Raw genomic sequence first — 15,010 nt, forward strand, 5'->3', positions numbered from 1 at the left:
GACTAGAGTTGGGGGAAGGCTACATTGAGGAGGGAAAGTCGACTGCAGGGATGTGAGAAGGCAGCATGGAATTGTTTATCTAGGGATCAGTTTCACCTAAAGTTGGCCCTGATCCAGCTTTAGATACATACAAGTAAACATATTGCAGTTCTTTTCCAGAAGTTATAAGGGAACTGAACTTCTTCTTCAGCTCCACTTCAATTAGATGACGACAATTCTGTCATGTACTTTTTTGATGAAGAATATTGTAAACTGTTGCATACATGTACATAACAAGTAATTTAATTAACTTCAGGTTTGCCCTAAATACAACAACATTTTATTACTTGGGTCATCTCTTCAGATTTGGGGAGTCTATCTTTTATGGTAGATTTGTGATAGAAGGTATATACACTGTCAAGAAATATAAATAATGCTAATCTAGACTATGATTCATCATCAGGGGTTGTACAGAGACCTTTGTATTTGAAGCTTCAGGGAATGCATCATAATGAGAAAAATATCCCATACTGGTCACAAAACTTACTCTATAGCAGGTGGGTTTCTTATAATGTTTAAGGTCTTCACATCATAACCACAAAGTACAAGGTTTGATTCTGTCCTCTGGTTATTAGCTAGGCTTAAAATGGCCTTTTAGGGCAGTTAGCCTAGTATTCACCTATAAACCTATATATATATATTGTTACCTTTGGCTTAGGCAGGTTATGAAATCTGGTCCTTTCTGCTTCAGTCTTCCAATTAGGATAAAACACATCAAAATAGAGAAAATAAAAAAATGCACCTTCGTAACTAGCTCCACATTGTAGTCTTTGGTCTGTATCATGTAGGATGACACTTTGTAATACAAAATCAAGTTACAAAAAAAAAATACAGACAAGTTTTTGTGAAGTATCTTTCTGCATAGCTGACAGTGTTTGGTATGAGTAACACTTGACTCTTATGTGATGCAGTCCTTCTGTATAACAAGCTATTGTCTATAGTCAAGATAATAAAATAATAAAATAGAAGGAAGACACTGTATAGCACAGATATATTAAATAAATTTAGCCCTTTTGTCCATTATGTAAAATGACTTCTGAAAGAAGACGACGAAAGCGCTGATTTCTTCAATAAATCTGTGCTATCCAGTGGATCTTTCTATTTTATTATTTGATTAGTTTGTGGTCTCTTTGTGTGGGTCTATATTCAAGATAATAAGTTTGCATTAAGTCATTGTTTAATCTGAAGTAATATGAGTATATAAATGATGACATCAACATAAACATTCACTGGAAGTTATACTTATTTGTCAGATGTGACTTGACAGCAACAAAAAGTGGAAATGCTGCTGTAAAATAAATTGTAGAACTTGGCATGCAAATTTTGTTGACTGTCAGTTAAGAAGCTTTCCTTGAATAATACATTTGTTGTTGAGCTATTAAACCAATCCTAGCCAATGTCTGCATAACTCTTAAATTATGATTATTCTTTTTAATGAAAGGAGTCAAAGTAGTTGGCTATTTTGTTAGTAAAAAAACTAAGAGTTTTTATTTGAAATGTGTATCTATCTACTTATTTACACACACACACACACACACACACACACACACACACACACACACACACACACATACACACACACACACACACACACTCAGACACACACAATGCATATATATATATATAAATATATATATATATATATATATATATACATATGTTCAACAAAAGCCAAAAATAAACAAATGTAAACTTCATACACATTTCACCACAATCTATATCAAGAAGCTCTGAGTGCTGTATAACATCCATACCCGACAATACTTTAAACAATAAAAGAATAACACTTGACCTATAGTTGTATAGGATGCTGGAAGTGGCGACTGTTGTTCATTGAAGTGTGCTTGGTACAGTGACGTTTCTCTGTACTGCATTTTAATTTTTTTGGTCTCGGTGATTTGGATTTTAGTAACGCTAGATTTCAATAAAACAAAGCAGACCCATATATCTATATATATATATATATATATATATATATATATATATATATATATAAAATATATATATATATATATTTATGCTATGGGACAAGATCAGTTTTATTAAACTGTATATTAATTTCAGTTTCATTAATGATTCTGTATGACTGTTAAAGAGCAAACAATTTGTATGCAGGACTGTAGAAAAATACAGCTTCATAAGCTGAAGTTACTGCTGTGTTTCAACTGCATTATTTAATATGTAACAGGGAAAAGTAAGTGTTAAAGGAGAAGAGGCATGCTAACTTGAGTAAAAGGAATTTGTTAGCCTGATTCCTCCAGGCTAAGAATGTGTTATTGCTGGAAAAGTTTGCTGATAAATGAAATATCCACGGTAAAAAAACAAAATCCTTGGAGAAGGTGGGTCATGCAAAAGAAGGAGGTCACGTGAAGTCCAAGGTGACACTCACGAGGAAAGAGAACATTTCTAAAGTCATTGATTTGACCAAAGTATTATTACATCAACATCTTGCATGTTTAAATTGATAAGCAAATGTATAAAAAATGATGTTTGCTTTGTTCATTGAGACTGATTTACACATTTTATGAAGATGGACTCCCAGCGCTGGTAAATAAAATTTCTGTTTGCACATCCTGAAGTATTATTCCTGATTGAAGGCAAATAATGTAAACTCTTAATGTTATTTGTTTATAACACTATCATTTTGGTGCTGTGACTCAGATCTGAACTTTGGTATTGTTGCAAGGCAGTAGTGGAATAGGGCCCATCACAAACTTTCTGTGAATTCCACACTATTTTGTATGGAATAGTCGGAGACTCAGATGTGTAGCTATTCAGAGTGTGCAAACATACTAGCCTTGGCAGGGGAATTGTTTTGTAAGGGAAAAAGGGTTTGTGATTTTTCTCTTGTAGATAATTTTAGCAAAACATAGAATGAGTGTTTTTTATTGAATGACTGAGTTGTTTGCAAGGTATGCAAAGTAATAGTGGGAGGACCCAACAGGAAATTTGTTGCTAGTGGGAGGACCCCACAGCAAATGAGAACAGCTTTGTAAATGTATGTGCACATACAGCAAAAGACAAATTAACTAAATGAGGTGCCTTATGTAAAGTCCAGCTAAGAGGAATGAGAGATGATTTGTGTTGTTAATGTATGAATGAAAGAATGAAAAATAAAAAGTACAGTTTTGTACCTACCATAAATGTAGATGTTCGAGGATTCCATTGCTGCAGTCCTGACTATTGGGTATAGTCCGCGTCCCAGTCGGCCCGAATACCAGAGTATAAGGCTGACGTCGGTCATGGCGCCTTAGACTGACGTCAGTACGTCAGGGTACTAATGCGCATGACCGACGTCATTTCCTCAGTCTTTTCTTGCCCCAGATGTCAGAAGACCCAAAAAGACAAGTCCCAAAAACAACCTGCACCAAAAAACATGTACAATATATACAACAATATATACAAAAAATATAAGCATGTAAACTCACCTACACAACCACCCCTAAACACAGAGGGAAAGGAGGGAGGGTATTGGACTGCAGCAATGGAATCCTCGAACATCTACATTTATGGTAGGTACAAAACTGTACTATGTTCTTCGTCTTCCATTGCTGCAGTCCTGACTATTGGGTAGAATCCCAAAGCAGAGGAAAGGGAGGCTGGTAAATTATAAGGAAGTAGAAGCTGATAACATGCCTTGCAAAACAGCAGTGGCAAAACCAGCCCTAGACTTAGAGTAGATAGGAAGATGATAATGCTTAGAGAAAGTATGCACTGAACTCCAAGTAGCTGCTTCCAAAATATCCTTAGTTGCCACCCCCCTTAGAAATGCTGTAGAAGTGGCAGTAGCCCTAGTGGAATGAGGCCTAATCCCAGCTGGAATCTCCTTGCCATGATGGGAATAACAAAATGTAATGCAAAAGCCAATCCACCGGGAAATAGTTTGTTTTGACACAGGCTTGCCCTGTGAACTCAAGGCAAAAGAAACAAACAACTGCTGAGACTGCCTAAAATCCTTAGTCCTGCTTAAATAATATCTCAATTGCCTGTGTACATCTAAAGTGTGCAAAATCTTTTCCCCTTTATTTTGGGGATCTGCATAAAAAGTAGGCAAATGAATAGTTTGGTTTAAAGCCACACTAGAAACCACCTTAGGCATAAAGGAAGGATTAGTACGTAATGATGCCCTATCCTTATGGAAAATCAAAAAAGGCTCTACTGCCATAAGGGCCTGCAACTCAGACACCCTTCTTGCAGAAGTAATGGCCAACAGAAAAGCAGTCTTCCATGACAAGTATTTCAACTCAGCAGTAGCCGCAGGCTCAAAAGGTTGTAGAGTAAGTTTTTCCAACACAAAATTGAGATCCCAAGCCGGAGTAGGAGCTCTACGTGGGGGTCTTATATTCTTTGCCCCTCTAAGAAACTGCTTGAACAAAGGATGCGAAAACAAAGGTGGGTCACAATCATAATGAGCTGAAATTGCTGCAGCATGAATCTTAATGGAAGAGAAGGACAAACCTTTGTCCAATAACTCAGTAAGATATTGAAGAGCCACACTCAAATTAGGCTCAGAAATCTCCAAATTCTTTGCTGTACTCCAAAATAAAAATCTCTTCCATTTGTCTGCGTACACCTTCCTTGTACTAGGTCTTCTAGCTTCCATAATCACATTTAAAACTTGCTGAGGAAGTTGAGACCTGCTGTGCTTCAAGAGAGAATATGCCAGGCTGTTAGATGAAGAGAGTGAAGCTTGACATTGAGCAGATGACCATCCTTCTGAGATAACAGATGAGGAATCAGAGGTAAAGGCCATGGAGGCTTCCTTACCAGACTCCGTAGTAGTGGAAACCAGTGTTGCCGAGGCCAATCTGGAGCTATCAAAATCATCCTTGGCCTGTCTTGTCTGACCTTTAATAATACCTTTGGAAGAAGAGGCAGAGGTGGAAAGGCATAGACATGAAGGTTTTTCCAACTGAAAGACAGAGCATCCACTTTCCAAGCTGTGTGATGAAACCCCTTTGTGCAATACTTTGGCAGCTGGTGGTTTAGTGGAGAAGCGAACAGATCTATGTCTGGAGTTCCCCATGACACTGTCAATTTCTGAAATACATGAAGATCCAGTTTCCACTCGTGGGGATCCATGATTTGTCTGCTTAACACATCTGCTAGGGAGTTCTGTGCTCCTGGCAGAAACCTTGCCTGAAGAGTTAGTTGCAGGCTTAACGCAGTCTCCCATAAAATCATTGCTTGCCTGCATAGAGGATAAGAATGTGTTCCTCCTTGCTTGTTGATGTACCACATGACAGTTGTGTTGTCTGTTAGAATCAACACCTGCCCTGGAAGAAGTAACTCCTTGAAAGCCATCAATGCAAACTGGACTGCTAACATCTCCTTCATGTTGATATGTAGATGCTGTAGTCTGGCAGGCCACTTGTCCTGTATCCACTTTCCATTTAGATGAGCTCCCCAAGCAGTGTCCGAGGCATCTGTCGTTAAAATCTGACTCGCCTCTGGCCGGGTCACAGAGAGTCCCTTGTTTAGGTGACATTCCTGAGCCCACCACAAGAATTCCTTTTGAAGGCAAGGTATTATTTGAATGACAGTGTCCAAATCCTGGCAGTGCTGTGTCCATACATTTTGAGATACCATTGCAGCTTCCTCATATGCAGTTTGGCATTGGGAAGCACCAGAATACAAGATGCCATGAACCCTAATGCTTGAAGGACTGTCCTTGCAGTCAGCACGGACTGATGAGATAGTTGATGGAAGTAAAGTGACAGACTCTTTTGTTTGTCCGGGGTTAAAAAGGCCATCTGGGCTGCTGTATTCAGTCTCACACCCAGAAAGCACATGTCTTGAGAGGGTACTAGACTGGACTTTATTTCGTTCACAGAATACCCCAGGCATCTTAGCACTGCTATGACATATTCCAGATGCTGTAGAAGGTCTTCCTTTTCTTGAGCCAGAATCAGGCAGTCGTCCAAGTAAGGATAGATTTGAATGCCTTGAAGCCTGAAGTAAGCTATCACTGGAGCCAGAACCTTTGTGAATACTCTGGGCGCAGTAGATAAGCCAAAGGGCAATGCAGAGAACTGATAATGAAAATCTCCAGTTCGAAACCGCAGATACTTTCTGCAACCTAGCCTTATAGGCACATGAAGGTAAGCTTCCTTGAGATCCAAAGTTACCATCCAGTGATCTTTGCCCAGCAAAGGTAACAGTTGTTGTAACGTCAACATCTTGAACTTGGGAATGTCCAGATAAGTGTTGAGGATAGATAAATCCAAAATTGGTCTCCACGTGTTCCCCTTCTTTGGTACTAGGAACAGGCGAGAATAAAATCAAGCCCCTTTCTGATACAGGGACTGGCTGAATGGCCCCTATCTGGAGTAACTGAGAAATTTGCTTGTGAGCCTCTTTTCTTTGTGGAGGAGGAACATCTGGCATGCCTTTGAAAGGGGGCAGTGTATGGAAATAAAATCTGTAACCGTGATGAATGATATCCAGCACCCATCTGTCTTGAGTGACTAAATCCCAATTTTCTTTGAAAAGAGACAGTCTTCCTCCCAAAGGAGCTGCCAGACGAGAATCCACTGGCAGCTGAAAAGGCAGGTCATTGGGTCTGCTTACGAAAGGACTGACCCCTGCCCTCACCAGAAGTCTGAGCAGGTGAACTGTCTGATCTAGGCCTAAACGAACCTTGAGCCCTGCCCCTACCACGTCTAGACCTACCCCTAGACTGGGAACCATAAGCAGGATATGTCCACCCCTTAGCAGGCCAATTCCTACTAAACTTTGGAGGCTGCACCTGCAAAAAATCTTTAACAGTCTGCATAGACTTAGCTTTGTCCTCCATTTTCTTTAAAACTGCTTCCACAGGCGGTCCAAACAACACATCAGACTGTAAAGGAGCATCCAAAATCCTGGTCCTAACATGCTCAGCTAAATTCTGATCCTTCAACCAGGCATGTCTGCGAAGGACAGAACTAGTAGCAGCCACCCTCGAGGAGGCCTGAACAGCATCAAAACCACACTGCAAAGAATGCTTACCCACTTGTTCAGACACATGAACCAAATCCAGCAATTCTTTACACTCAATACCTTCCGCCAAAGCATCCACCTTAGATTTCAATTGTGAAAGGAGATAATTCTGATATTTTAGCATATGAAACTGACAATTCAACGCCCTCATGGCTAGAGTGGAAGAAGTATATACTTTCTTACCCCACCTATCCAAAGCCCTTGCCTCTTTATCAGAGGGTACAGGATTTTTAACCACAGAAGCTTTAACACCTTTAGGCCCTTGAGAAACAGTTTCTGGGTCCGCCCTAGGACTCTTAAACAAATACTTATGAGCTTCGGGCACCCTATAATACCTATCAGGCTTAACAGGAGCAGGAGGCAAGGAGTCAGGGTTCAGGGAAGCCTCTGCAAAAACATCCTCCACCACATTCAATACAGGAGGAATAGCTAAGGGCCTATGCTGGGGTAAAAACAAGAATTCCCTAAGCCTTTTCCTGGAAGCAGAGTAATCCTGGCCTTCCCATTTAAAGTGCTCCCTCATGGAGTGAAGAGTCTCTGAAAAAGAAAAATCCTCAGGAGGAGAAGCTGTAGGAGTGGAATCATCCACATCAGAATCAGAATAAGTAGGAAACTCTTGCAAGTCTTCCACAGAAGACTCTGAAGCCTGTGAACACTGTTCAAAACTATCAAACTCCTGGTCCACCCTAGGCCTCTTATCAGGCGGGGGCATAGAACCTCTAATCAGAGTAATCAAATCTTCTGCCATTTTAAGCATATGTTTCTTAGGCACAGAGCCCGAAATGCTAGGAGAAGCCCCCACAGAAGCTGAACTTGGCCTACCTCTAAAAGAAGCTTTGGCAACAGAAGGAGAGGCCCTAACTACCTTGGGAAGAGAGGGAAGAACAGTTACCTGAGAAGCCCCCTCAGCCTGGCCTACCTCCTGAGAGGGCACATCCTGTAACAGTAAAGTATCAGCCTGAGACTCCACAGAGACTCCAGGCAAAACCTCTGGCTCCCCTGAGCCTTCTAAAGAACCGACGTCCGGGACTGCCGGTTCCTCACCCCTAGGCTTCACTGTTTTGTCCTTGCGCTTCTTGGATGAAGCGGGCGTCGGAGCATCCGACGGCATATTATAATTGCAACGCTTCCCAAACACTAACCTAGCACAATCTAGCCTCCTCTTAATAGTGCGCTTGTTAAATCTAGCACAAGAGCGGCAACCAACAACGTCGTGCTCAGGCCCTAAACAAGGTATACACAATGTATGATAATCCCTATGCGGTATCTGCTTCCCACAAGAAATACAGTTATTCACTTTTTCTGACATCCGGTTAAATACTGAGGCAAGAAAAACCAAAATGTTCCCCAACGGGTTACTTAGCCAACTCTGTTTCGGTCTGAAACTCCGGTTTCGGAAAATCTCAGAACGCCAACCTGCACTCGCAAAATTGCTTCTGCATCGGACCATGCGGCAAAAAAGACTGAGGAAATGACGTCGGTCATGCGCATTAGTACCCTGACGTACTGACGTCAGTCTAAGGCGCCATGACCGACGTCAGCCTTATACTCTGGTATTCGGGCCGACTGGGACGCGGACTATACCCAATAGTCAGGACTGCAGCAATGGAAGACGAAGAACATCAGTTAAAAACAAATTCATGGGCCTACAGCATATTGGGATGTAGAGTATGTGCTGTTAAAACCAGTTCATGAGCCTACAGCATGTTGGGACAATGAGTATGTGTTGTTAGCACCAATTCATTAGCACATAGCATGTTGGAACGTAGGTGTGATTGTGTGAAAGTACCCTCAGAGAGTCCGAAAGAGTAGTCAGTACCTATCTGCCCCATTATCTCAATTGCAGTGCTGGAGCTGTAACTTTTGGGCTCGCAATGGGACAAAAGCAAGGGGGCGCTGTGGAAAAAGGCTGATTGAAACCTCTCCTCTGTCATTGCATGATGACAGAATTCCTACCCTTCCCTCCTTGTATGGTGTTTGGATTACTGTAGTTATTTTCTTTCCTCTGAACTGCCAGAATCTAGGATCTGTAAGGTAAATCTTTAAAAAAAAGTGGAAAAATATATATATATTTTTTTTAAAAAATGGGAACAAAGATAAGTAAGCAAGAGAAAATCCCTGAAAAGGGAACACCTGCATACTTTATGTACCATAATTATGGGAAAGAAAGTTGTAAGTATTTGCATGACTGGTTTCAGCTTACTAAGAATTGTTCTGATGGGGTATTTCCCTTAAATGGAACTTATAATAGGACTAAATTCATGACATTGAAAGGTATTTTGAAAGAAAAAAAACAAAGTAAGCGGGGAACAAATGGCAATGTTTTATTCTTGGCACACTGAAGCACTTACAAGGGAAAAAAGTCAGTATTAAGAAGGTTGCAGTATGCTAATAAAAATCGTTGCAACAGGTAAAAGTGGTTAAGAAGGCAGTACAGACCAATAAAAAGAGAACTCTTTATCCTGTTTTAGTAGGTTTGGAAAAAAATTGAGTAAGGCCAAAAGGCAGAAACTTCTGAAGAGGATGATAATCCTCTAGCAGCTACTGCACCCCCACTCCCATATGCACAGGTATGGGGACCTCCTGTACAAGATTCTGCTGTTTCTCAGACCCCTACCTTCCAGTCAACTGTCCATTAGATACCAAGTCAACATGATACTGTTACATCTCAGACTAGTTCCCCTGTTCAATCTTCATCTTCTGAACAGGCATCTGCAGTCAAGGGAGGTTCTTCTTCCTAGCCTTGTCAAATATCTTCTACTTCTCGAACATGGATATTTGTTACTCCTGTAGCTCATCATACATGCTCACATAACAGGGTACAACAACAGATCATGGCCTCTGGAGGGGATCTTTTGGCACCTCTCAGGGAAATTCTGGGGGGTAATAACAGAGAACTTGTTCCTTGGGCCTCTGCTGATTTGCATACTATGTATAAAAATTTTCCAGATATTAGGGAAGATACATTAAAGTTTAGGGAAGAATTAAAAACTATAATAGAATGTTACAAACCTACTTTAACAGGTTTAAATCAGCTGCTTAGGCTAGTTACTTCAGATTAAATAAGAAAGCAGTTACTGGAAAAGGCTGAGATAATGGATTTTTACTCTCGCAAGGAATGCATTAATAGATACGAGGACAGCATTATTAAAAATAATTATGGAAGTTTGTCAAGTTAGGACTGACTGGGCTAAAGGGAAAGCCTCTGCAGACTATATGAGTTACCTGAAAACAATATTTGCTAGACATTCAGGACTACCAGACCTACAAGCCCCTGTACAAAAGCAAATAAAGAAAGTGCTCATAGACTGTCAGGGAAAGGACTTAGTTAAGTGCTGCAAATCACTGTACATTGTATCAGGAAAAATAGAGAAAGGATACTGAGGATAAACTGTTAACTTTAAAAATCAGGAAGCTGGAAACCCTGAGGGGTCAAAGGCAGAAGCAGGGGAAGGGGTAGAGGAATTGCTAGGGGATTTAGTAAAAGTACTGGCTAAGGGGAACAAAGTACAGCTGGTTGGCAACAACGAGCTGGCAGTGCCCCTCCTGCTTCATCTGACACATCTTGCTTCAGTTGTGATGAAGCAGGACATTGGAGATGAGAATGCCCACACAGGCAAATGCAGAGAATCCAAAATAATTGGTTTGAATGGCAACCAAGTTATAATAATGCAGTTTTTCCTCCCATCACCTCCTCACATTGGAAGGAGTCAGGAAGCACCATACTGACTAGATCAGAGAAATAACACAGAAATAAATCTTAATCCTCTGCTGCCAAGAGATCAAAATGGACCTTACCTAAGATGGAAATAAATTTAAAAAAAATGCCATTTTGGGTTGACACTGGAGTTACTAGGTCTGTGTTAAAAATGACTTCAGATAGTCAAATACCAGTATTAAAGGATAAAGTAAAGGCAGTTGTAATGACAAATGCTACTGTTACATTTCCTGTCTCAAACCCTATCCCCATTTCTTTATGTCCGATCAAAGAAAAGCATTCTTTCCTTCTCAGTACTACTGCACCAGTAAATCTGCTAGGGAGAGATTTCTTATTCAAACTGGGTTGTACTATTCACTGTACCTCAAAAGGGGTGTACCTGGATATTCCGATAGAATCAAATGGGGAAGTACTGGCAGTTTTAGTAAAAGCCGAGGAACAGGCTGTTGGAAGCATAAAGGCAGATGAAAAGTTACTACAGCAGGTACCTGCCAACTTGTGGGCTAAATATGCACATGAAATAGGTATACTAAAATCAGCAGTACCAGTAAAAATAAAAGTAAACACATCAAAACCTCTCCCTTGAGTTCTACAGTATCCACTAAAGCCAGAAGCAGAACAGGGAATCAAACCTGTAATTCAGTCTCTGATACAGCAAGGAATAATAATACCAGCTAAAAGCCCGCCCTTGTAATTCTCCTATTTTCCCCTGTGAAAAAGCCAGGAAAAGATACTCATAGATTTGTTGGGCTGTAAATAGTGCAGTATTGCTTACTTTTCTTGTTGTTCCAAATCCAGCAACAATATTGAGTTGCACACCAAAGCACCTAGCTACATTTCTGTACTAGATTTATGTTCAGCATTCTTTTCTATACCTATTCACCCTGAGAGTCAGTTCTGTTTGCTTTTACTTATCAGAGACATCAATATACCTGGATATGGTTACTACAAGGATATACTGAATATCCTTCCTTACTTTATCAAATTCTGAAAAAAGATTTGGAGGATGTGATATTCCCGCGTGGGTCTGTGTTAGTACAATATGTAGATGATTTACTAATAGCATACAATTCCTTTCAGCAGTGTCAGCAGGACACCCTGCATCTTTTGACTATCCTAGCAGAAACGGGACACAAGGTGTCGAAACAGAAACTGCAACTGTGGTCACCTCAGGTACGTTATGTCAGGCATTTAATATCTCAAGGTAGCAGGCAGGATTTACCATCTCACACTGATGCAATATCTAAGGCCCCACATGTGACTAATTGGCGACAGCTTAGATCTTTCCTAGGTAAGACAGGATACTGCAGACAGTAGATTCTAACTATGCAGAAAATTGCTAAACCTTTGACAAATCTTTTAAAGCAGGATACACTGGAACCTCTTCTTTGGGATAGTGAAGAGGAAAATTAATTTCAGTATTTAAAACAAGCTTTGGCTACTGCCCCAGCTTTAGGGTTACCAGACTATGATAAACCTTTTATGTTATTCTGTCATGAAAGAAATGGATTTACACAGGGAGTGCTTGCAAAGACACATGGGGACAGCTTATCATTCATTAACTTATTATAGCACAGCACTTAATTCTGCTGCAGAAGGGTTTCCACCCTGTTTAAGGGCAGTTGGCACTGCTGCCATGTTAGTTAATCTTGCACAAACTCTGGTGCTTGGCATGATCTTACAGTAGCTGTCCCATATTTTGCATCACCTCTTTTGCTTAAAATGAAAACTCAACCACTCTTGACTGCACATCTAACTAAATATGAACTTACACTTCTTTCTGATCCATCTATTTCTCGGATTCACTGTCCCATTCTAAATCCTGCATCTCTGTTGCCTACTGCTGAGAATGGTGAAGAGCATTATTCTGTATGTGTGACTAACTCTCTGCTTTCTCCTAGGAAGGACTTAAAGAACACTCCTATACCAAACACTGACATAAACATGTTCATGGGCAGTTCCTGTGAAGAAATCAAAGTGGCAACTGATTGCAGGAATATCCGTTTGCACCGAAGATACAATATTGTTGTTAGAAGGTGTGCATTCTCCTCAAATAGCTGAATTAGTGGCTCTGCAAAAAGCCTGTCAGTTAGCTAAAGACAAGGTGGCCAGTATTTTTACAGACAGCTCTTATGCTTTTGGGGTGGTGTGTGATTTTGGGCAACTTTGGAAACAGAGAGGGTTTTTGACCACTTAGTGAAATCAAATTAAAAATTCTGGGTATGTAAAATCATTGTTAGATGCACTTTTGCTACCTAAGAGGCTGTCTATAATCAAATGCTGTGCACATCAAAAAGGCATAGATATTGTAACAAAGGGCAAAAATAAGGCAGACCAAGCTGCTAAAGAAGCAATAAAAGATTATTGTAAAGATCTCTGCATGTAACTATGACAAACTCCAACAGTAATTACGTATTTGATTTTGAAAAGTTGTCAGTCTTTCAAGCTGAAGCATCACAGGGAAAAGTTCAGAGGTGGCTTAAGGATGGATTCACTAAATCCGCCAATGGGCTGTGGTGACATCCAGATGGCTGACTGGTGGTGCCTGCCTCTTTGCTACCTTATCTGGTAAGGGCATATTATCTACCACCCCATGCAGGTAAGACAACTTTATTTAATCAGATTACCTGAAGTTGGTATGCCCCTCATGTTTCCTGTTTGATACTTCAGTACATAAATAATTGTGCTATACATCAAGAGTATAATGTTAGTAAAAATGCAAACATTAAGACTGTATGTTTACCACCACCTTACCTTTTGCTAATGTGCAGCTAGGGCTCATAATTTACAATTTATTTTGGTGGTGGTGTGCATGTTTTCAGCATGGGTGAGAGCTTACCCATGTTGTAAAGCTGACGCAGTCACAGTTGTCAAGAAACTCATGTATGACTACATACCTCATTTTGGTATACCATGTACTATCAATAGTGACCAGAGAACACATTTTAATAATTCATTAATAAAAGAGCTATGTAAAATTTTTAATACTAAGTTGAGTCTTTACTGTCCCCACCATCCACAGACATCTTGATTAGTAGAAAGAGTAAATAGTACCCATAAAAAAACATTTCAAAGATTTGTGCTGAAACCCACTTTAAGTGGCCCGAGGCCCTCTTCTTAGCATTAATGAGCATTAGGGCCTCACTGAATGCCACCAGGAAGTTGAGTCCATATGAAATATTAATGGGAGACCCATGGCCCTTCCAGCTACCCTTCCAGTGGGAAATGCAGATTTAACTTTGTCAGATGATGCTATGATTTCCTATTGTCACAAACTTGTCTGTATTTTACAGCAATATCCTTGAACAGTAAAAGCAGCACTTCCCCAACCTCCTGACCAGCCCTGTCATCAACTCCAGCCAGGTGATTGGGTTTACATCAAAACTTTTCAGAGAAAAACACTCTTTAAGCCCAAGGTGGAAAGGTCCTTTCCAGGTCCTGTTAACAACCCTGACTGCTGTTTGATGTGCAGGACTACTAACATGGATCCATTTGTCTCATTGCAAGAAAACTTGTCATGTGGGGGCCCCGGATGAATCATTGCAGCCAACAGAAGGATCAAGGCACAATAGACAAATCATGTGCCCTGTGAAGGAAATCAACTTCAGTTGCGGTCCATGATGAATCCGGTGACAGCAGGTATCCTTGCCTTGTTTCTCCTGCTGCTTCCTCTGATAAACTGGTCGAGAAAAAAATGTTTCTTGCTGGCTCTTCAGCAATATGCTATACACTTGAATGTAACAAACTGTTGGGTATGTTCACATATACCTCATCATGCTAAGCCAGAGATTCCTATGATGCCCATCCCTGCATCACAGGTGTCATTTGAAAAAGATCTTAGTGACATCATTCTAACTTGGCATAATGTGACTGATTTCTCAAAGGTTGTGTCTCTTCAACTTGCGACCACACATCATGGGGACACATGTTATGCCAGAAATGGGACTGTACTAGTAGGAACCAGCAAATGTGATGCCAAATGGCATGGACATGAAAAAGGATCATTACTACATCTCTGGTTATCGTGCCTACTCCTGGTTGCCTTCAAACTAGTCTGGATGTTACTTTGTGGGCTTTATTACTCCTGCTATTCAGCATTTCGAAAATCTTCAAGCAGGTAGACTGAGAAACAAGCGAGCAATCCACTGGGCACACCAAGTATTTTCAGTCTTTACTCTGGGTATGGAGTGCAAAAGGACAATGCTCAAAATCACCACACTTACTCAAATTCTTCAGGAAGTAATCATCGGAACGTCGCATCACATTAAGATG

At 40.5% G+C, this 15,010-nt stretch overlaps 1 protein-coding gene across 1 annotated transcript in view; it reads right to left on the reverse strand.

Moving 5' to 3' along the window:
• Window positions 1-15,010, reverse strand: part of LINGO1 (leucine rich repeat and Ig domain containing 1) — a 1,562,525-nt gene that overhangs the window by 930,469 nt on the left and 617,046 nt on the right. The window lies entirely within an intron of this gene.

Source organism: Protopterus annectens, chromosome 7.part0 (assembly GCF_019279795.1).
Source record: "Protopterus annectens isolate FY-2018-M chromosome 7.part0, PAN1.0, whole genome shotgun sequence".
Taxonomy (NCBI): Eukaryota; Metazoa; Chordata; order Ceratodontiformes; family Protopteridae; genus Protopterus; species Protopterus annectens.